This window comes from Pelodiscus sinensis, chromosome 14, assembly GCF_052426305.1.
Source record: "Pelodiscus sinensis isolate ZL-2025 chromosome 14, ASM5242630v1, whole genome shotgun sequence".
Classification (NCBI taxonomy): Eukaryota; Metazoa; Chordata; order Testudines; family Trionychidae; genus Pelodiscus; species Pelodiscus sinensis.
In genome coordinates, this window is record NC_143065.1 from 15756487 (window position 1) to 15780902 (window position 24416).

Sequence of the window (24416 nt, forward strand, 5' to 3'; positions counted from 1 at the left end):
ACATTCAGGGTACGTCTAGACTGCATGCCTCTGCCAACAGAGGCATGTAAAACGAAGTGGGGATTTAAATATCCCTGGCTTCATTAAAATAAAAATGGCCACCACGCTGTGCCGGCTCAGCTGATCGTCGGCACAACATGTGAGTCAAGACGCGGATCGGTTAACAAGGGAAGCCTTTGTCGACCACTCCTGTAAACACAGCGCAGCAGCCATTTTTATTTTAATGAAGCCAGGGATATTTAAATCCCCGCTTCATTGACTATGTTGGGTAGCCTATTTTACATGCCTTTGTCGGCAGAGGCATGTAGTCTAGACATACCCTCAGTCTTGATGTAACAGGCTTACAGCGACAGTGAAATCACCACTTCCCTTGGTAGGCTGTTCCAGTGGTTAATACATTTCACTCTTCAAAATGTGTCTTCTGATTCAATTTTGAATTTGTCTAACTTCAGTTTCCAATCATTGGATCTTGTTAAGCTCCCATAGTCTGGCCTTAACTTCTGACTGAAATATACAGGCTATCCAAGGATTTTAACAGCTCACTTCCAGTTTGTTTGATCAGGCATTAGAATTGTTTTGAATTTTTTCTTATGGAAGGGACTCATTACGGAAATGGTGAGTTAACGATTCAGATATACTGTCAATCATTGATTTAATTGTAGGCTCTGATCTACCCTGACACTTAACTCATAAAAAATGTCTGAGATGAATGAGATGCACATAATATAAAAAACTTTCTTTTCAAAGTTACTCCATATCCCTGTGCACCAGGCAGTAAAAAGCTGGGTTGTATTATGTGATGTGAAATAACACCATATGGTTAATGTAGCTTAATGGGGCATGATGCAATGAAATCATATGCAATTAAAAATGACAGCTCGCAAATGGAAGGCCTGTTTTATGTGACAGTACTCATCCACAAAATAAAATGTTACTCTAACATCTCATATAAAATGCATTTTATTCTAATGTATTTACCCAAGACAGTTCTGTTTTCAGGTAACATCTGGTTTTGAGCGAGAGATTGCTTTTGTTTCACTTAGGTTTCTAGATGGGTCAATGAAAAACACAAAGGCTATGTCTACACTCATGGGTTCTTGTGTGAGTAATATGCAAATGAGGCTAAGCGTGGAATATCGCCAAGCCTCATTTGCATACCTAATGAGCCACCATTTTTTTCAGAAGAGGCTCTTGCACAAGAAGGAGTGTCTACACTGCCCCTTCTTGTGCAAGAAAAACCCTCTTGCGCAATGCCGTTCTTCCGGAAAAGCAATAGGTGTAACGGGATTGCGCAAGAGGGTTTTTCTTGCGCAAAGAGGGACAGTGTAGACACTCCTTCTTGTGCAAGAGCCTCTTCTGAAAAAAATGGTGGCTCATTAGGTATGCAAATGAGGCTCAGCGATATTCCACGCTTAGCCTCATTTGCATATTACTCGCGGAAGAAGCTGCGAGTGTAAACATAGCCAAAGAGAGCAGGTAATTTATTCCTGGACACAGTCACTTGTCCAGATGAGTATAGAACCAAGGAATGGGAAAATTTTCTATAGCTCATCTAGAGTTCAGAAGTGACAAAGTCTCTTACCCATATGGAATCCAACAATTATTTTGGTTCAAATAGAATTATCCTCTTCAGCTTTTTGTGGTCCCCAGCAGTGTTCCCTCTAAGCCATACAGCAGCACAGCTTCACAGGTGATTAATCAGCTCTGCCCAGTCAATCAGCTCCATGTATGAGCCCTGAGCCTCAGACTGGGTGGGACTGACTAATCACCTGTGAAGCTGTGCTGCCCTGCAGCTGAGAGGGAACACTGGTCCTCAGTTCCTTCCTTTCCTGTGATCTCCAGAAGACCAAGGGCGCTCTCTGTAATATTACTATACACATGTCCTCTTCCTGCTTATAGTCATCTTGTTCCTAGCTCTTGCAGTGTCCTATATTCCAAATTATGTAGTCCAGAATGCCAATCACCACGGAAACCCAAATTATTATGAATTAAGTGCTGTCCATGGCCCAGAATGAGCTTGCTAGACAGCTTGAAATAAGTTATTCAGTGTTGGTGTGCTTGTGGATGGAACAGAGGATCAGTTGGAAGCAGAGAGATTACCTGAAGATCAAGAGAACTGATATATGTTTTGATCTATTGGATGGAAGTTAGTTGTGTTACAAATAACAGGTATCGTTCAGCATTCTTTATATAGACAAACCTCCTACTGACTTCCTTCGGAGTCTTAATAATTCTTAATACATTGGCCATCCCTCTGTGCTCTTGGGGGGGGGGGGGAGAGAAAGAGAGAGAGAGAGAGAGAGAGAGAGTGACCGTGCGTGCGTGCGTGTGTGTGTGTGATGGACTTCAGAGTCCTGTAATATTTCAGTGAGTCAGTCATTGAGCAGTTGTCAGTGGGTAAGTTTTCTCTAGTTGATTTAACTAAATCTGTATTATTTCAATATATTTATTGAATTTCTCACGTAAGGCTACATACAGCCAGCGCTTCTTCATAAGCCAGACATCACTTTCCATTATTTCAATGTAGAAAAATAAAACGCAATATTGAACAAGCATCCTGCTTGCGTGAATAGTAGACTCAGCACTAGAATTAGTGTATTGATGACTCTTCAGAAATATTCCTTTTGGTAATTTATGAATGTCTGATATTTTAAAAATTAAACCATTTAAACATTTTTACTAATTAATTTATTGGTTCTATAAACAAAAACTCAATTGAAAAATAAAATATAAGGCACACCAAATACAATAATAATGACCAAACTATTCTTAGTATTGGTGTTATCATATTCCTAGGAGCTTTGCAACATGCTTACACTGTACAAACTCAGAGCAAAAGGACAGGCCCTGCCTCTAAAAGCACACTATGTCAGTATAAGCTAGGAGACACTGATACATGCAGAGAGAGGAGTTCAAGGAAACAGTTGGGGTCAACATGATAAGGAATGCTCTCAGCACAGTGTCTTGCCCAATGTTTTGTAGTCACAACAGCAAAGGAGCATTTTAAGGAGGGATTTGAAGAGATTTAATGAGTTTGCTCTGCTGATGTCACACATATGGGGAGCAGCATGGGAGATGGCACAATGGTGCTTGCTTGAAAATATAAATTAATAAGTGATGATAGCATGATGCTTACTTGAAAATATAAGTAGTAAGGGTGACAGCAGGGGCCCAGTATAGATGATGATCTTCAGCTACTGAATGAGTGTGGCTCATGGGATGGGGACTGACTATGAAGAACCCTACAAGTGAAGACAAGTAGTTTATCTTTCACTGAATAGATAAGATGGAGCCAGTGCAAGCATGCAGTGAGAAAGCTTGATATGAATAAAGTGAACTTTATGAAGAACAAAATAAGATATCTCAGCATTTCTGGACTTGTAAATGTAAATCCTCAAAAGCTCTTGAAATTACTGTGTGTCATGAGTGTAGAAAAGAAGAGACTGGTGGCAGTATGGTTGGTGATAGAGAGTAGGGTAATACTTGTGTAGGTGAACGAAGCCAAGTAGAAGGAGATGTGTGTTAATTTGGGTTTGGAACTATGGGAGAGAAGTAGGTTCAGTTGTATTTGTAATAGGTTCTTGGTGATGAATACATGATTTGAGTACAGGGAATCCCATATGGTGACATAGAGGAATAAGGAAAGACCAGGTGGACTATATTTTGATAAGAGAACATATGAAAATGCTAAAAGATGTAATGGTTATATGCAGTTAATATATGGCTGAAGAACATAAGGTATTCATAACTAAAATCCAGCTACAAAACTGAGATGAATTTGAGGAAAAAATTTCATCGGTGTTGATGTAAAAGGGGAAAGAGAGAAAGAATGAAAGCCCTCTTTTACATTCTGGCAGCATGTTTTACCAATGACAATGAAGTCAGTGCAGGAAGAATGGAAGAAATTTAAAGAATGTTTCATTGAGTCAGTGAAAGTAAGATGGATGAAGAATCATAGAATACCAGGACTGGAAGGGATCTCGAGACGTCATTTATCTAACCTATTGTCAGCCGACGGTCAGGGCATTCTATACAATTTCTGGGCTATGACATAAGTGTTGCTGACAGAGTTTCCAGGCCCAAACCAATCTGCGATGGTATCTGCTAAGCCCTGTCGTTGCCTAATTAGGCACTTGCCAATTTGATTAGCCAGTCTAGCACACAGCTGGTCTATACCAGTGTGGAACATCACCAAGGTAAGGACCAGTGACAGTTGTCCTGGTTCTGGGACAGGGGTCTGTTCAGGGCACAATGCACAATTGGGAGGTTTTTATTTTGTCCTCAAGGTCTTGGTTAATAATATCTAAATAAAAGCAAGTTAGCAATGGCCATTGTTTAACAAATGACAGCCATGCCTCAGGGGTTACCTTTGTCTGGGCTTTAAGTGGTAAGCCGCCGTGGGAGTCAGTAGGTCCAACTTCAGTGGCCTAATGTCAGTGTTTAGCTTCTTTCCCACAATATTCCATACAAACTTTAACTCAGAGGACTGTGTATTCTTTGTCCTCATAGTGTTCATGTTGTTACAATAAACAAAATAATTCTGTGTGAATGAGGGGCGGCCCAAGGCCGTGTATTCTTATTGCTATTAGTGTGTATGTAACTTGAAGGAGGTTACGTTTACTAGAGTCACTGTTTCTCTTATAGGACCAAGCATGGTTCACAGATGTTTAATTGATAACTCATGCAATTCCATAATTCTTGAGGCCTTTTAAGGCATCAGGCACCAATGAGTAGCAGGGCAAGTAGCTGTTATTGCAATGGTGAGGATACTAGTTTCCTCATTGTTGTGGGCATCTTTACTTAAATATGCTGATGTCCCACTTGCCTGTGTTGTTTCTTCTAGATTTCTTATTATCTCTGGTGCTCTAGAGCTATTAAAGCAAAACTAATCTGGTGGGGGAGAGGGCTGTTACCCCACTCCCAGTCTTTCTGTTCACGTGATGCACTCCTTGCTTCTTTCCAGTTTCTTCTTTATTCACCTGTGGAGACATTGTTAACATTCTCCTAGCCTAAACAATTACTAAACTATTATCCTTTCACTAAAGTTTAAAGTTGCCAATTGATTGGGCCCAATTATTAATTTTGTTGGTTTAAATTCATGCTTCTGCTTTACTCAAAGTATCCTTTCATTAAAACAATATCTTACACACAACAATATTTGCAATTCTTATTACAATTAAGACACACAAGACAAACTTGGACAGAACACAAACTTATTGTGTCATGACACAGAACCATGGGTGGTGGTGGTGGTTGTTGTTGTTTCTTCAGCTGGTACCAGCGCTTTCTGATGATCTGAAAGACAAGAAAACATCTCTACCCCCATCGGGGTGGCCTATTATAACTTAAAATACTGCCTAAGATCTGTGAGGGGAACCTGTTACAGCTAGTTCCTTAACACTTCTATGGGCGAGTGAGCTACAACTTTCCTAGAACAAGGGCGCTTTATCGGTATTCGTGACCTTCCACTCCCTCAAATTACCTTTGAGTTGCTAGCCTTCCCCAACAGTGGCATGCCTCAGTTTCCCTCTTGTACCACAGATTAGGCTTAATGTGTGAGGCTATAATGCTTTTCCTTAGCACAAGGTGTTGGTCAGTTACTGTTCCAGCAAGCAAAAAGCTTTTATTTTCCTGAAAAGAATCATATGTACAATGTTACAGGCTTACTTATGAGGGACAGTTAGTTTCACACTTCTTCAGAACAGAAAGGCAGTCTGCACTCACTTACAACCTTGGATCTGAGAGCAAGCCAAAAGTATTATCAACTCAGCCTTGAACATAGACACAGTGAAGTTTCAGAGTTTGGATTCTTAAAACAATAACTTGGTTTTCTTAGAGAGCAAATTTAACCTTAAAAGTTGAATTCTTAACAGAAGCACTAACCAATTTGTGCATTGTGTGTTTGCAATTTTAAGCAAGAGGACATTATCCAAAACAAAATAAAACTAGTTCATTTGAAACCCACTAAATAAAGTTACAATATATAGAGCTCATTCTTTTATGCAGTTAACCAATTAAGTTTCAGTAGAATCCTTAATTTTCCTTTGGGCTATTCTCGGTGGCAACTCCTTTCACTCTGATATGGGCTTAATAATTGGGAGAGGAGTGTGAAGTGTTATGGCTTGAGCTTGGGTTAGCTCCTCTGTTTCTCTTAGTGCTGTGTAGGCTGCCAGAAGCACTTTTCATACAGCGTGTAATTTAACTGTGACCTCTGCCATAACTTCGAGCCAAACTATATGGGGCGGCGGGGTACAGTTTCTCCTTCTTGCCATAAGGCATAGGACATCCCTGTGTTTCCCACAGTAAGGTACAAATGAAATGGGACCTATTAGGGTAAATTGAACCCATAGACTGATAAGTGCGTATCTCGTTATCAGCTGTCTCTCAGAGCTTCCTCATGAAAGGGGGGGCTCATTCCCAGCGAGCATGCTTCCTGAGCAAATTATACGGGAAGTAGGTATGAATTAAGATTCCCCGTTTTTCCAGATCTTTAATTAGTTCATAGACCGGAGCCATAGCTTCGGCTGGAATGCTGTACTGTTTTATCTTGGTTACAGTGGAAGGCGGGAGAGCGGGGGTTTGAGCTAGCAAAGTTTTAAAGCCAGCTCCAAAAGCTCATTTTTTTCCCCATTAATTACTTTCTCCTTCCCCTCTCTAGCCTCAGGAGGAGCCGTTCCTGTAGGTGCTCCATGTCCTTATTCAGGGTTCGCACCCGGGTATCCAGGTTCTGGCATTGCTCCAAGAGTTTGTATCTCTCTCTCTGCACCCTTATCAGCTCTGCTTCTAAGTTCCAGTAGCTAGAGCAGGCTGCTTGCCACACACCCTTTAACAGCCAGATGCAAGCGCCTTTCCCTAACATCTCTTTATCCCACTTAGGGTTGCCCCATCCCTCTCGGGCAAACTCCTTTTCTATACAGCTAAAATCCATGTCAATCGTGACTGGCTTCATGCTGCTGTATTTGAACCAATAGCACAATCCTGCCGACTACGCCAATTCTGTCAGCCGACGGTCAGGGCAGTGTGTGTGTGTATGCTTCCGAGAAAAGGTTTAACGTCCATGTCTTTACTGCTAGGACCGGGGTCCCATTGCAGAGGGTGGCCAGCAGGCCAACAGACGCCCCGTTATATAGGAAGAGCTTATTACACCTTAGATTTTAGCTGCTAGAACACAAAGTTCCTTCGCAGCGGGCAGCCTAGGAAAGGCTGAAAAGGTGCCCCAACGGATCTTGTCACCTGGGAGTGACACAGATCCAAACGCCCAAGCTCTCCCTATGTCTGTCCCTTTATGACCGGCTGAAGTTCTTTTAAATTGTGCTTGGTTCTGTTACAGCAACTGAAGGAGTCAGGTTAAAGCTTAAACAGTTACAGGTTTATTAAAAGACTTATAAAAGCATATGGTTACAATGGCTATTGCTCTATTTCTTAAATGCTAACAAATACAGATTTTAAAAATGGTTACAAAGAAAATAAAGATAGAAAATAGAAATAATGGTACCAAGTAACAGCTTAATCTTTAAAGAGCTCTAAGTCTATGTATATATATACTTAAGCAAAGGACCACATCCAGGTACAATTTTTACCCCTTTCTGTGCCTCTCGACTCCAGCGTGTCAAGCCAGGGCCGGTCTCTCAATTCCTAGGAAAGACAAATACGAGGTGGGCGTCCCCTTGGAACCTCGGGAGATCAAACACCTAACCCGACCAGCAGATAGATGGTAGATTGACACTCAGAGAAAATGCGCGGCTGAACCCATCTTTATACCCCTGGGGGCCTGTATCTAAGATGCCGAATTGTACTGGTCCGTTTTGTGGCGCCAGTTCTTACAAGCAAGTTTCAAGTTAATTTACACTTGCAAGAGAGATAACTAAATTGTGAATACTAGACATTTTTTTACTGGGCGAGAGATTCCTCCCCCCGTGGACGGATGTGTGTTCGTATCAATATGGGTTTGAGTCAAGGGCACTCCTTGGCAGCCTCTTGGTCAGCAATTGGCGTATCTCTGTTTACAGCCATTCACGGTCACACAGCCTGGGCCTTCTGCTCTGTGTGCCCTGGATGCTCCAGGCAAGCAAAAATGGATGTTACAAGGGGGGGTTCCTGTCTGGCTACACCTATTCTTAAATATCTCCAGAGATAGAGATTCCACAATCTCCCTACGTAATTTAATCCAGTGTTTAACCACCCTGACAGTTAGGAACTTTTTCCTAATGTCCAACCTAAACCTCCCTTGCTGCAGTTTAAGCCAATTGCGTCTTGTTCTATCCTCAGAGGCCAGAAAGAACAAGTTTTCTCCCTCCTCCTTGTGACACCCTTTTAGATACCTGAAAATCACTGTCATGTCCCCTCTCAATCTTCTCTTTTTTCAAACTAAACAAGCCCAATTCTTTCAGTCTTCCTCCATAGGTTATGTTCTCTACACCTTTAATAATTCTTGTTGCTCTTCTCTAGACCTTCTCCAATTTATCCACATCTTTCTTGAAATGTGGTGCCCAGAACTGGACACAGTACTCCAACTGAGGCCTAATCAACACAGAGTAGAGCAGAAGAATGACTTCTTGTGTCTTGCTCACAATAGACCTGTTAATGCATCCTAGAATCATGTTTGCTTTTTTTGCAACAGCGTCACACTGTTGGCTCATATTTAGCTTGTGGTCCACTATAACCCCTAGATCCCTTTCTGCCATACTCCTTCCTAGAAAGTCGCTTCCCATTCTGTATGTATGTCTAGACTACATCTCTCTGTTGCCAGAGGGGTGTAAATTAGACATACCGACATTGTAAATGAAGTGGGGATTTAAATCTTCCGCGCTTCATTTGAATAAAAATGGCTGCCGTGTTTTGCAGAGTCAGCAGTTTGTCGGCAAAAAGTGGCTGTCAAGATGGGGATCAGGCAACAAAGAAAGCCTTTGTTGGCCAATCCCTTATGCCTAGTAAATTGAGGTTTACAGGATCAGCTGACAAAGGCTTTCTTTGTCACCCGATTCCCATCTTGACAGCTGCTTTTTGCTGACAAACTGCTGACTCAGCAAATCATGGTGGCCATTTTTATTAAATTATGTGCGGGAGATTTAAATCCCCGCTTCATTTGCAATGATGGTATGTCTAATTTACATCCCTCTGGCGACAGAGGGATGTAGTCTAGACATACCCTATGTGTGAAACTGATTGCTCCTTCCTAAGTGGAGCACTTTGCATTTGTCCTTATTAAACTTCATCCTGTTTACCTCAGACCATTTCTCCAATTTGTCCAGATCATTTTGAATTATGACCCTATCCTCCAGAGCAGTTGCAACTTCTCCCAGCTTGAAAGGAGTGGTGAGATGGGAGCTTTTGGAGAACAGCTGATGGAAGTCTGATGTACAAGATACAACAGTTCAAGCCAATAGTGTTTTCCTTCTGCAACACTTCTATTCCCCAAAGCTCCTTATTTAAGACATTGGGAAAGGATGGCCAAATGTCTCCAGAACCCTGGAATGTGGAGGCTGTTGTTAACTGGTCTGTAACCCAGGCCAAAAAACAAGTCATTTCACAGGTTTGATTAACCATTACCACTGATTTGTACATGGTACACTGATTTGTACAGGCAAAGCCAAATAAAATGGTGTGAACAAATGTAAAGCCTATTTTGACTGGTCCTAATTTTGACAAAATGTTGTGCTCTGTGTACTGAGGCAAACAGGGAAAAATAACACAAAGCATCCGATTGCTTTCTTAAACACAAAACTAACACCACTAAACAAAAGGAATGTTATACAAATGTGGAGGCTTTCAAAGAGTTAAGCCTTATCGATTTGAAAAAAAGGGTGGGGGGGTTCTGACAATCGTATTCTCAATAGGTAAGGCTACATCAAATCAAAGGTACTGAATCTAAACTGCAATGCTGAAGCCTCACTATCCAAGAAAATAACATGGAAATAGGCCTGCTGACAAGAATTCTGGGCCCAGGGCAGAACAGTCAATGGCTTCCCACTCATGCATAAGCCACTCCTGCAAGGTTGCAGTTCACCTGACATTTGGACAGTGCTGTTCCTGCACTTGCTGGTGACCAGCAACCTGTCAGCTGTGTGACTGGTGCCAAGCAAACTGGTAACATGACCAGAGCTTCTACATGCCTACCTGGTAGGTTTGCTGTCAAATTGTGCAAATTCAAAAAACTCTTTTTCTGTCCCACCCCCTCCCTGAAATTACACCCCAGTTCTGTCCCTACTATGAGGCCACGCCTCCTGTTCACTGACCCCTACCCTCACTCACTCTCACGAGGCTGGGATAGGGCCTTGGAGGTTCAGGGTGCAGGCTCTTGGAAGAAGTGTAGGTATGGTAAGGGTTTGGGGTGTAAACTTTGGAAGGGAGTTTGAGGGAGGATGAGAAGTCTGGTTCCGGGAGGGAGTTTGGGTATAGGGTGTTGGTTCTGGGAGAGTGTTTGGGTGTGAGGGCACAGGCTCTAGGCTCGGGGTTCAGTGTAGAAGGGGACCGGGGGCGGAACAGCCCTTACCTTGGACAGCTCCCAAAAGCAACCAGAACATCCATCTGGCAGCACTAGTCCGGAGGACCAGAGAGTTGCTACATGCCACTGCCCAGAGGCACTACCCCCAGTGCTCCCATTGGCTGCAATACCAATCAGTGGGAGCTGTGGAGTCAGCACTTCAGAGGGGCAACATGCAGAGTCCACTCTCCCCTAGGAGCATACAGGAACATACTGGCTGCTTCTGGGAGCAGGACGGAGTAAGCATGTGCAGATGATGGGATGATGGGGCGTCCGGGATTTCCAGGTTTGTGGATCTTGGGTAGTAGACAGAATAACCCTGGTCAGGGCTCTAAGGGTGTGTTGATTTGTTCCTGTTCTTGCGTAGGGAGTGTCCTGAGCAGATGGTGCAGTTTCTTAGTTCTTCTTTGCCCATGAAAACTTATGCTCCAATACATCTGTTAGTCTTTAAGGTGCCACAGGACTCCTTGTCGCTTTTGCAGATCCAGACTAACACGGCTACCCCTCTGATACTTGTAACTACTATGTAACATTAACTGATCTTGTGAGAGAATATAACTTGATTCCACAAGAGCTTATGGTTGGAGTATTGAGCTGTTTAGGAGGAGAACATCTTATCTCATTGGTTTTATCTAAGTCACTGATGGACTGGGACTACTCCTGATTCTTCCTAGTATTATATCAGAAGCAGGCCCACAGTGAAAAAGAAGCCAAGAGGTACCTTTACCAAATCTCGTAATCATTAAAAACAATTCTCTCAAGATATGGCTCAGTAAGAATGTAAGTCTTAAGGCAAAATAGATGTAATTCTTCAATATCTGTTCTATATGCTCATAAATCTATTATAGAACATGTTGATAATATAACTTTTTCTTAATTCAGGAAGAAATATAGAACATTTCAGTCTCCAAATACAGGCAGTCCCTGGGTTACATGGATCTGACTTACATCGGATCCCTACTTACAAACGGGGTGAGGCAACCCCACACTAGGTGCTTCCCCCCAGCAGACCAGGGAGACACGAAGCTAGCGCTCCCCCCCCCCCCCCCCCCCGAGCAGACCAGGGAGATGCGGAGCGGCTTTTCTCAGCAGACACCTCAGCTTGAGAATAAAGGACTGAGGGTATGTCTACACTACAAAGTTAGTTCGAACTAACGGACGTTAGTTCGAACTAACTTTAATAGGTGCTACACTAGCGCTCCGCTAGTTCGAATTTGAATCGAACTAGCGGAGCGCTTAGTTCGAACTAGGTAAACCTCATTTTACGAGGACTAACGCCTAGTTCGAACTAGCTAGTTCGAACTAAGGGCTGTGTAGCCCTTTAGTTCGAACTAGTGGGAGGCTAGCCCTCCCCAGGTTTCCCTGGTGGCCACTCTGGCCAACACCAGGGAAACTCTATGCCCCCCTCCCGGCCCCGGACCCCTTAAAGGGGCACAGGCTGGCTACGGTGCCCGTGCCAGGTGCAAGCCTGCCAGCACCCAGCTAGCAGACCCTGCACCTGGCACGGCACAGAGCCACCCACCTGATGCCCCCCAGCCCACCCCCTCTTGCCGGGACCAGGCTGGCGGCTCCCGGGAGCTTGCCCTGGACCGCAAGAGGCGGGCACCTTCCTGGGCTAGTGCGGACATCGTGGACCTCGTCCACGATCTCCGCACTAGGCACAGGAAAGTGGCTGTCTAGGGCAGGAGAGCTGCCAGCCTGGCCACCCAGGACCAGGTGTGCATGAAAATCAAGGGGGTCCACTGAGACCCCCGACACTGAGCCCTGAGCTTACAATGGCCGTCCTGGGTCAGACCAAAGGTCCATCTAGCCCAGTAGCCTGTCTGCCAACAGCGGCCAACCCTAGGGACCCTGGAGGGGATGGACTGAAGACAATGACCAAGCCATTTGTCTCGTGCCATCCCTCTCCAGCCTTCCACAAACTTTGGGCAGGGACACCACTCCTACCCTCTGGCTAATAGGACTCCATGGACCCAACCTCCATCACTTTATCTCACTTCCCTTTAAACTCTGTTCTAGTTGTAGCCTTCACAGCCTCCTGCAGCAAGGAGTTCCACAGGTTAACTATTTGCTTTGTCAAGAAGAACAACTTTCTCTTACTAGTTTCAAGCCTGCTACCCATTCCTTTCCTTTGGTGTCCTCTAGTCCTTCTTTATGGGAACTCAGGAAGAACTTTTCTGAATGCACCCTCTCCACCCAACCCCTGCTTTTAGAGACCTCTATCCTGTCCCCCCTCCGTCTCCTCTTTTCTAAGCTGAACAGTCCCAGTCTCTGTAGCCTTTCTTCATCTGGGACCTGTTCCCAACCCCTGATCATGTTAGTTGCCCTCCCCTCTCCCAGCCTTTCTCTTCCCCTCTCCCACCTCCTTTTCCCAGTGTCCCCCAGTTTTTTTCAATAAAGACAGAGTCAATGTTGGAAGAAACGTTATCTTTATTTTGTACATCAATAAGAAGAGGGGCTAGGGAAGGGTAAGTGGAAGGAGGTGAGGGAGGAATGGGGTACGAGCCCCCGATGGGGAGGACTGGGCTGGCTCTGCGGGCTTCTGGGGGTGGAAGCTCTCCTGCAGCCCCCCAATTACTCCCTCTCCCCAGATGGCAGCCTGCGGCAAGTGCAGCCGGGCTGATGGCCGAGTGGTGTGATGTGCCCAGTGTGGGCACTCAGGGCACTCCAAGCCAGAACTTCTTTGGAAGCGGGGCACCCCTTAGAACTGTGTGTCCGGGGTGGGGGTCGGGACCCTTTAAGCGCAGCCCTCGGCTAGCCTGAGACAGCATCTCCACGCTCTAAGTCCTCCTTTTATGCCCTGCCGGCACTGCTTCCGGCCATCCTTAAGCCCTGTTCAGAGTCCACTCAATGTGGACTTACTAGTTCGAACTAGCAAAACGCTAGTTCGAACTAGTTTTTAGTTCTAGACGCGTTAGTTCGAACTAGCTTAGTTCGAATTAACTAATTCGAACTAAGTTAGTTCGAACTAGCGCTGTAGTGTAGACGTACCCTGAGGGAAGTGAGGTGTGGGAGAATAAAACTGAGCTCTGGAGAAATGTTTGGCTAGAGTTTCCCCTACAATATGTACCAGTTCCGACTTACATACAAATTCAACTTAAGAACAAACCTACAGTCCCTATCTTGTACGTAACCCGGGGACTGCCTGTACGTCATCAAAAGTCTTTGAACTCCCTGTAGCCCTAGTTTTTACAAATGCTCAAATTTTGAATGCTTCAGTTTTTGGTACTAGCTTGAGGATATCTGGGTCCATTTTGTCAGAAGTTCTGCATCCCAATCACTCCATGGTGAGTGGAGTTGGATATAGAATTAGCTTTATCCAGTCACCTACAAATTTTATGTAGTGTCGCTTTGCACTGTTAACTGATCTCCATGTTTCACTCCACAGAAAATTACACTTCAGGCAGCAGTGGACGAAGTGTGAGATAGATACACAGAAAGATAATATTGTATGGCATTCTGAGTTTCTTCTCAATGAGACGCTATAAATACAATTTAGTTGTGGACACGTTTGTTATATGAAACTTGACACTTTAAACTGAATCTGCTTATATCCCTTTCAGAACATCTACAGGAGTACATAAAATGGAAGCAAATTGTTCAGTCTGAACAAGGCATACATATTTACTATCTTTTATATATGGTACAGCTATTTCAATCACTTTTAGAGACTTCTAAGTTATCATTTTGCTCACATCCCAAGGCATATACAACCGGATATTTGACAGCTACGATTTTGTAGTTGAAAGACCACAAAAAAATCCTGAAATAGTTAACTTGTAAATTATAAAGACTACACAATAGTATTACGGTGTGCTGTGAAGAGGTTTTGTCAGCACTTGTTTATGAGGCGCTGTATAATTCACCGGGGGGCTTCACCACACAGAATAATACAAACTTCCCAGTCTTGCCAAAAAACTGTCAAGTCATTAAATGCACCCTTTCCTTCATATGACAGATTTTTCTTAATTAGGACCACATAAGGATTTCTGTGTTTGGTCCATTGTTATTTTTTGCAATTTCTGGTAGTGCTCTAGTATCTGTTGATATACTGTGACACACTAGCTGAGTTTTGACCTTTTTATGGGACACTTTTGATTTTATATCATAATAAATACAGTGCCTTCTGTTTTTACATACAAACAATACAAAAAAAGCAGCTAAAATAATACCAAACAGAATGATCTATTCCTGGCATATTTTGGTGGTGTCCGTGCAGTTATAAATCAATTCAATTAGTGTCAGCAAGATGCCAGATACAAGACAATGTTTGAATTACCTCTGACCTTAGCATGATCCAACATGGCCAGTCTTTGCAAGGAAGTAGAATTTGCAAGACACATAGATTGGAAATGTGAGGCACACTTTTCTAACAGATGTCATGCTGACAACATTGCCAGATCATTCAATGCATATCAAAACTGATTGTGAAGGAGCAAGAACGTTCCAGCCTGTGGCGGGGTACCACCCGCCTCCGTCCCCTTTCCCCTGGGAAACAAAGCGTTGACCCCCAGCCTGGGGGCCTAATCTATAATCTCAGCAGGCCCAGCGGCCTAGTCCAGCACTCGCAGCAGGCCCAGCGGCCTAGTCCAGCACTCGCCGCAGGCCCAGCGGCCTAGTCCAGCACTCGCCGCCGGCCCAGCGGCCTAGTCCAGCACTCGCCGCCGGCCCAGCGGCCTAGTCCAGCACTCGCCGCAGGCCCAGCGGCCTAGTCCAGCACTCGCCGCAGGCCCAGCGGCCTAGTCCAGCACTCGCCGCAGGCCCAGCGGCCTAGTCCAGCACGGCGGGGTGGGGTAGGGGGGTCCGGGCCCTCCCTCTCCACCGGACCCCAACCCAGGGCCCTAATGGTGGTGGGTGGTTCCCACCACTGGCTCAGTGGGGGGGCCTCCCCCAAAACATGCTAAGCCCACTGGGGGGGGGGTTTCCCGGCCCCTTGCCCTGGGTTACTTCCTACCCCCCAATCTGGCAGCCGACGGAGGTCCCACCTGGCGATGCTGGGTTGCCGGCAGCAGCCTCGTCCGGCGGTCTTGTCCCTGGGGCAGTGGCACAGGGGCGTCTTCTGCAGCGGGGCGGACGGCCACCGGGCGTCGGTGTTGGGGGCGTGCTCGCCCCAGGGCTGGTGGTAGCCGCAGCGGTGCCTCCTCTGGCTCTGGATCTGGCGGCAGGTCCGGCGGCGGGCCTGCAGCTTGGGCCAGAGCTCCTGCCTCCCCAGCGGTCTGCCTCAACTGAGCAGCCCAGCAGTCTTTTATAGCGAGGCTGCACTCCGAGCATGCCCAGTAGGGCTGTGGGGGAGGGGCGTGTTCTGCCCAATAAATGGGCTCCCCTTCCTCCTGCTCAGTGCGGGGCAGGTTCGCCCCGTCACACACCTCCCCCCTTAAAAGGTTTCTTTCCGGTGGCTCCTCTTTAGGAGCTATGCGCGAAAGAAAATCTGCATTGCCGTGCACCTTCCCTGGTCGGTGTGCCACCTGAAACGAATATGGCTGCAAGGCTAGGTACCAGCGCATGATACGCGCATTGGTGTCTTTCATTGTTTGCAACCACCTTAAAGGGGCGTGATCCGTCACTACCAAAAAAGTACTCCCCAGTAAATAATACCTTAGCGCGTCCACGGCCCATTTCACGGCCAGTGCCTCCCTCTCTATGGTGGAGTACCGGGTTTCCCTCGGGTACAACTTGCGGCTTAAGTATAGCAGCGGGTGTTCTACTCCCTCTACCTCCTGGGATAGCACGGCCCCGAGTCCTACCTCGGAAGCATCCGTCTGTAGGATGAAGGGCCTGTCAAAATCCGGCTGGGCTAATACCGGTCCCCGGGTAAGGTGGTCCCTCAAGGTCTGAAACGCCCTCTCGCACTCTGCTGACCACTCTACCCGCCGCGGGTGTTGGTTTTTGGTCAGGTCCGTCAGGGGGGCTGCTATGGTGGAAAAGTTAGGGACAAAGCGCCGGTAATACCCCACCAACCCCAGGAACTGCCTCACCTGTCGTTTCGTGGTGGGAGTGGGGTATTCTCGGAGGGCCTGAATTTTATCTATTACGGGTTTCACCTGTCCCTGCCCCACCGTATACCCCAAGTAGGTTACCTCTTCTTTCCCTAGGTGACATTTGGCCGGGTTCGCTGTTAACCTGGCTTCCCCTAGGGCCTTCAATACCTCCTCTAAGTGGGTTAGATGTTCCTCCCATCCTTCGCTGTACACAATAATATCATCGATGTACGCCGCTGCATACGCATTGTGGGGTGCCAAGACTTGATCCATCAGCCGCTGAAATGTGGCAGCGGCTCCATGCAGTCCGAAAGGCATCATCGTGAATTGGTAGAGCCCAAAAGGGGTTGGGAATGCTGTTTTGGCTTTCGTCCTCGGTGTCAACGGGATTTGCCAATATCCTTTAGTGAGGTCCAGGGTCGAAATATATCTGGCCCTCCCCAGGCGTTCTAGTAGTACATCTACCCGGGGCATGGGGTAAGCATCGAACTGGGAGATGGCGTTCACCTTGCGGAAGTCGATGCAAAACCTCACTGAGCCATTGGGCTTGGGGACCAGCACTATGGGGCTCCTCCACTCGCTGCGGGATTCTTCCACCACCCCTAGGGCCAACATTTCTTTTAGTTCTTGGCGCACGGTGTCCCACATCTTCCTGGGCAGGGGACGGTGACTGTCCCGTACTTTCTGCCCCGGTTTTGTGGCAATGTGGTGGCTAATTAACGGGGTCCTTCCTGGTTTAGCGGACAACACATGTGGGAATCGCGCTATGAGTTCTTGTAGCTGTTGCTTTTGTCCCTCCTTTAGGTCTTGCCCAACATCTACCTGGGGGTTCTCCCTCAAGGCTCCCACTTGTGGTCCCAACTCGTCCTCTGGGGGGAAGGGGGTGATCATCATTGCTTCCCTCTCCCTCCAGGCCTTCAGGAGGTTTACATGGTACACTCGTAAATCTTTCCGCCGCCCTGGTAGCCTCACCTCGTAGTCGACTGGCCCGATCTTCCGCACGACTTCGAAGGGTCCTTGCCATTTTGCTAATAGCTTGGACTCCGAGGAGGGCAATAAGAGTAACACCCGATCCCCGGGTTGAAAGCTCCGCATCTTCGCCTTTTGGTTGTAGTGGCGTGCTTGTGTTTCCTGCGCCGTCCGCAGGTTCTCCTGGGCTAGCCGGCCCAATTCTTCTAACCGCTCTCGTAGTTGTAACACGTAGTGGATGGTCCCCTGGGCGCGTCTCTCTTGTCCCTCCCAAGTCTCTCTCAGTAAGTCCAGAATTCCCCGCGGTCGTCGGCCATACAATAATTCAAATGGGGAAAATCCCGTGGAGGCTTGGGGGACCTCCCTTACAGCGAAGAGAAGAGCGGGCAACCATCTGTCCCACTGTCGGGGGTCGTCGTTGACGAATTTCCGCAACATTGACTTCAGTGTCCTGTTGAACCGTTCCACCAGCCCATCCGTCTGAGGGTGGTACACGGAGGTTCTCAGGGAATGGATGTTCAGTAGGCGGCACAACTCCGTTATCAGCTTGGATGTTACGTTGGTCCCCTGGTCTGTTAGGATTGTCTTCGGGAGACCCACCCGGGCGAACACCTTTAAAAGTTCGTCAGCAATGGCGCGAGCTGTCGTGACCCGGAGGGGAATCGCCTCTGGGTATCGAGTGGCGTAGTCCACAATGACCAGAATGTATTTGTTCTTATTGGCGCTTTGCTCCAGCGGCCCGACCAAGTCCAACCCTATGCGTTCAAAGGGTGTCCCTACCACGGGCAGAGGGACCAACGGGGCTCGGGGGACCCCTCCGGGGTTAGCCCGCTGGCATTCGGGGCATGATGCACAATAGTCCCTCACCGCATGATGTATTCCCGGCCAGAAGAACCGCTGGGCTAGTCTGCACAATGTTTTTTCCCGGCCCAGGTGGCCTGCCCAGGGCACATCGTGGGCCAATCGCAATACCGTCGTCCGAAGCCGCTGAGGTACCAGCAGCTGGCAGATCTCGGCTTGGGTCTGCGGGTCTTGGGTCAGGCGGTACAGCAAGTCACCCCGTATCTCGAACCTCGGGCCTTGGGGCCCCCCTAAGGGGGCCCGGTCCCTCGACTCGGGTCCTCCCGCCTGCTCCCAGGCCCGGCTGAGGGTTGGGTCGTTCCTTTGTTCCTCTAGGAAATCGCCATCCAGGGAGAAAGCAGTTTCTTGGGGATCTATGGGGGGGGCGTCAATTCGAGAGGGTTGTGAGGCTCCCCTCCTGGCCCCCCTTGAGGTCCCTTCCCCGGGGTCTTCTTCCATCGGCAGTTCTGTTAGCGCTGCCTGTGGCTGTTCTGGGCCTCCCCCCTCGGGGTCCCCTCGCCTGTAGCCCTGTAGTAGGGTCCAAAAGTGGGGCCAATCCCGCCCCACCACCACGGGGTAAGCCAGTCGGGGGACTACCCCTACGCTGCACCTCTCTTCGTGCGCCCCGATCGCTAGCCTCACCTTAGCGGTGGGGTACGTCCTTACCTCCCCGTGGATACACTGCATTCTCACCGGGGGCCCCCATTGCTCTGGGTCACCGACTAGGTCTTCTTCTATCAGTGTCTGTCCACACCCCGTATCCACCAAGGCTGTGGTCTCCTCCCCTTGCACCTTAACTGGGATGAGTATCTTTGTCCCCCCTTCTTTCTGCGGTTGCACCCCCGCTACTAGTACTTGCCCATAGCTACAGGCCCTGGGGGTGCCCCTCTCTTTCCCGGGGTCTCCCTGGCGGCTCCCTGGGCGGCCTGCCCCCCTCCGGGCTCCTCCGCCAACCCAGTGCCCTCTCAATAGGGCTACCGCCTGCCCCAACGTCTTGGGCCCCTGTCGCCGGATCCACTCCCTGTCCTCCTTGGGCAAACTCTTCAGGAGCTGCCCCACAGCCTCCCTAGTACCTTTCCGGGGGCCCATCTTCTCCCGGGCCCCCTCGAGCACCTGCCCGACTAAAATCCTGGCCCCTTTTTTTTTTTTTTTTTTAAAGCACCCCAAAAAAAAAGGAAACCCCTCTCTGCGCCCCCTTTTACTCAAGGGGGGGGGGATTATGCCCACATTCTCCACCAGTTGTGGCGGGGTACCACCCGCCTCCGTCCCCTTTCCCCTGGGAAACAAAGCGTTGACCCCCAGCCTGGGGGCCTAATCTATAATCTCAGCAGGCCCAGCGGCCTAGTCCAGCACTCGCAGCAGGCCCAGCGGCCTAGTCCAGCACTCGCCGCAGGCCCAGCGGCCTAGTCCAGCACTCGCCGCCGGCCCAGCGGCCTAGTCCAGCACTCGCCGCAGGCCCAGCGGCCTAGTCCAGCACTCGCCGCAGGCCCAGCGGCCTAGTCCAGCACTCGCCGCAGGCCCAGCGGCCTAGTCCAGCACTCGCCGCAGGCCCAGCGGCCTAGTCCAGCACGGCGGGGTGGGGTAGGGGGGTCCGGGCCCTCCCTCTCCACCGAACCCCAACCCAGGGCCCTAATGGTGGTGGGTGGTTCCCACCACTGGCTCAGCGGGGGGGCCTCCCCCAAAACATGCTAAGCCCACTGGGGGGGGGGTTTCCCGGCCCCTTGCCCTGGGTTACTTCCTACCCCCCAATCTGGCAGCCGACGGAGGTCCCACCTGGCGATGCTGGGTTGCCGGCAGCAGCCTCGTCCGGCGGTCTTGTCCCTGGGGCAGTGGCACAGGGGCGTCTTCTGCAGCGGGGCGGACGGCCACCGGGCGTCGGTGTTGGGGGCGTGCTCGCCCCAGGGCTGGTGGTAGCCGCAGCGGTGCCTCCTCTGGCTCTGGATCTGGCGGCAGGTCCGGCGGCGGGCCTGCAGCTTGGGCCAGAGCTCCTGCCTCCCCAGCGGTCTGCCTCAACTGAGCAGCCCAGCAGTCTTTTATAGCGAGGCTGCACTCCGAGCATGCCCAGTAGGGCTGTGGGGGAGGGGCGTGTTCTGCCCAATAAATGGGCTCCCCTTCCTCCTGCTCAGTGCGGGGCAGGTTCGCCCCGTCACACAGCCATACTGGAAAAATATCTTGACTACCTAAACCAGCAGGAATTTGTACTGAAATATTCAGCTCATCCCTGATTCAACTGTAACTTGACAAACAGTACGTGTCATTAGCCATTTGGAGGATACACAGATCAACAAAAGGATATTTTAATTATTGTTAGATCATATTGGGAAGCTTATTTTGACTGTCGTTGATAGTCAGGAGGGACAAATGGTAGTCCAGGTTCAGAAGAATAGAAAGTCCACCATTCACTGAGCTGTGTCCATTGTCATGGGCATACATGTTTTAGGCTACGTCTATACTGCACCTCTCTTCTGCAAAAGTTTATGCAAATGAAGCACGGATTAGCATATTGCCACACTTCATTTGCATAATTAATTAGGGGCCGTTTTTGCACAAGAGGCCTTTGCGCAAAAAGGAGCTGTGTAGATGACTCCTTTTTGCACAAAACCCCCTCTTGTGCAAGAGCCATTCTTCCTCATTTTTTCAGGAAGAACAGCTCTTGCTCAAGAGGGGTTTTTTGCACAAAAAGGAGCCGTCTACACAGCTCCTTTTTGCGCAAAACCTCCTGCACAAAATGGCCCCTAATTATGCAAATGAAGTTCAGCAATATGCTAATCTGTGCTTCATTTGCATAATCTTTTGCAGAAGAGAGGCGTAGTATAGATGTAGCCTTAGTGTTGTCATAAAGCCGGCCCGGTGCTTTTTCCATGCTTCATTGACAATAAACCTGGCCTGGTGCCTTCATCCCTTAACAGATCTTGTGGTCATTGAACAGTTCACTCAAAGGTAGTTGTGCCAACTGTCCGTGCAGGGCTGAGGTGGCACACAGAGGGAAAACACACGGAGCCAAATATCTATCAACTTCTCACCACACCTGCCAAGCCTATTGCTGCTAACATAGGCAGCCCTGGATACAGCAGAACTGGTGATGGTGCTGCTAAATTGAGATTTAAGAGAGGAGTGGGAAGTACAGGATTCCCAGAGTCCACAAAAAGGTTTGCATTATTCTGCAGGCCTCATCCATTCTCAGTGGGGATGAATGGTTTGAATATTGGCCTCAGAGGGAGGGAGATGTGACAGTTTGTCCCTCTATCTTCTCTCTTTTATATAAACCTGACTGTAGTTTTGTACAAAGTATACTTTTTATTTCATCATCATCAACAACAATCATCATGGGCTCAACGCTGGTTGGTATCCGATGCCTCCCTCGCTATTTCCTTCTTTCCCTGTCCAGTGTGGAGTGGCTTAGTTTCTGTTGACTAGCTCTGCATCAATCTACTATATCATCTACCCATTCTCTCTGGGGTTTGCCTCTCCTATTTGGACCGTCCATTATGCCAAATACCAGGGTCTTAACTTTTTGCTCATTGTTCATTCTGCAGATATGCCTGAATAGCTGCAACTTCCATGTATAACCTTCTGCAGTAGGTTCTCTTTTGGCTGTATTTTCTTATATAATTCCTTGTTGGTGACCTTCTGCATGCATTCTATTCTCGGGATCTTTCTATAACAACTCCTCTCGAACGCTAATATCCTTCTCTTCAAATCTTTGCTGATTGTTATTATCCTAGTAAAGGAAGAGTGACAACATTGTATTTAAAGTTATGATTCCACTGTATAAAATAAGGTGTTCCAAGTTTAGAAACTCAGGCACAAACCAGTTCCTCACAGAGAGAAGGCAAATTGATGCCTCAGCCAGGTATCAACAAAATTAAATGGACTGTCACCTGGTTAAGTGGCTATTCTTTTGCAGGAAAAAGGGTTTGACTGAGAAATCTACATTTTTGTTAAAAAAACAACAACCAACAACTGGACATTCCCTTCACCATAGGTGATCTGTCTTCTGAACCCTATCTAGAGAGGATTTTCAAAGAGGAAGTATAAAGAATGAGGAACAGTTGCCCCAGTTTCTCTCTCCCGCCAACTCTATTTACAACATCGATGACACATCGAGGATAACGGAAGCATTAATGATCTAGGAAAGGATCCTGGTTGAAAGACAGAGCTAGTAAAAGAGACCTTTTTTGTTTGAATTCACTTAGATTTTTAGTGACTACAAATAATAAGGCATTTAAGTAATAACGGGTTTCATGTAAATAAAAGGTAAAATGAAACTAATGCCTAACTTAAAAAGCTATCTTTTTAAGTAGCTAATAAACTGTTTTATTGTTTTACCAAAACCAGCATGTGTTTGGATTGGATTGAAGTGTTTGGGACACTTCATTTGAGATTTATATGTTTCATTTTCTATTAATGAAGTGATGGACTTTGTATGAGCTCCTGTTGCCCACGAAGGTGCTGGACAGTACAAGACACACATCTGTGGAGAAAGTCAGGGATGGGAGCTGGCCAGTTTTGTCCTGCAGCATAATTCATGGGTGTTGAGCTATAATACTCACACAGCATAGCTGGAAATGATTTGCCTAGTGCACGCAGTGTGCAGATGGACCAGGAGTGGTTGCTCAGCAAAGTAATGTAAGAAGTATATAATACTGAAGAATTGAGGGGACACAGCTGCCCATCAATCCAGATTGTACCCTGGGTAATGTCCCAGTAGGTTTGGGAGAAACCACAATTATCTTGGTCAACCCCTCATGCTCTTCCATTTGGAAAGGGTTAAACTATCATAGCCCTGAGGCTACTGTTCCATAAAAAGGGGATTTCTTACCTCTGATTTCCTTGCTAAGAGCTGTGCCACGCCTACATATTCAAACCAGGCTTGAGTTACAAGATTTGGCTCAATGTGCCCAAGAAAAGGGAGCCCAACACTCTCTGAGTTGGTAGCAAGAGGAATATGCATTGATTAAACAAACAGAATAGGAAGTCCATTTTCAGCTGAGGAAGGCAATTCTATTGCTAATGATCAGTTATAAACATTTACTATGCTTTTTAACTAATAGAAATATTGTTTCAGCTGTGAAGTCAAGCAGACAAAAATAAACGAGCAATAGGGACGCCAGCTCCAGCTGAAGCACTAAGCTAAGTGAGAATTAGTGCCAGCGCAAAAGGTGAAGAGGGTTTCCCAGCCATAACATTGTTGCTATAACTACCAAGTACAGAATCAAAAATCTCCTTGCCAATTATGTGCCATTATGTCTGCACCACTGCTGAGCTGTACATAATACATGCCGCAGGCAAGTTCCTTTCTTTAATGTGGATCAGGAGTAAGGTTAGAAAGCTCACATCTGCACATATTTTCTGTTCAATATGTTGTATGTCTTTCTGCCACTGCATTCTATGGCAGAAATATTGAACACTGATTAACAAACACTATGTCCAGCTTTTATATTTTTTTAATAATAGGTAAGAATATATTCAAAAAGTTCTCCCCCGTGAATGCAGACAGCTCTAGTTAATACTAATTGGAAAGGCCAGATTTGTAGGATAGAAACGCCTACATTTCAGTACTAGGATGAAATCCTAATCTTACTGAAAGTAATGAGGGTTTTTTTTCCAATTGACTTGATTTCACCCCAAGAGCGAAATTTTGCCCTTAGGTAAATGTATGTCACTTCACTGAAATCAATGGAATACTATAGAGGTAAATGAAGGTACAGTTTTTCCTTTTATATGCAACCTACACTCTTTCAGACTTTCATATTGTCATGTTACCCATGTTTTAGTTGGGGCAGAATTTTAAGTTTTGCAAATTGAATGTTAATTTTTTTTAATTACTGAAAATATTCTTCTTATATTGTTGCATCACAGAAATATTCTGGTTTGACAAAACGAGATAGGGTGAGAAGAAAGGGAATGCATGTTCCTCTAAATCGCTTAAATACATGTGGCTTTTTTAAGAATCTAGCTAAATAAAATAAACCAGTTACCTATGTTTTAAAATTTTCAATGAGATTTCTCAGTACGTAATGGGACAGGTAACAGAATAACTAATTTCACTTGATGTACCTTACTATTCAAAGGCATCCTAAAGTTCTGGGACGTGCATTGTATTATCATTTTCTATATTGAGAACATAGAATCATAGAACTTGT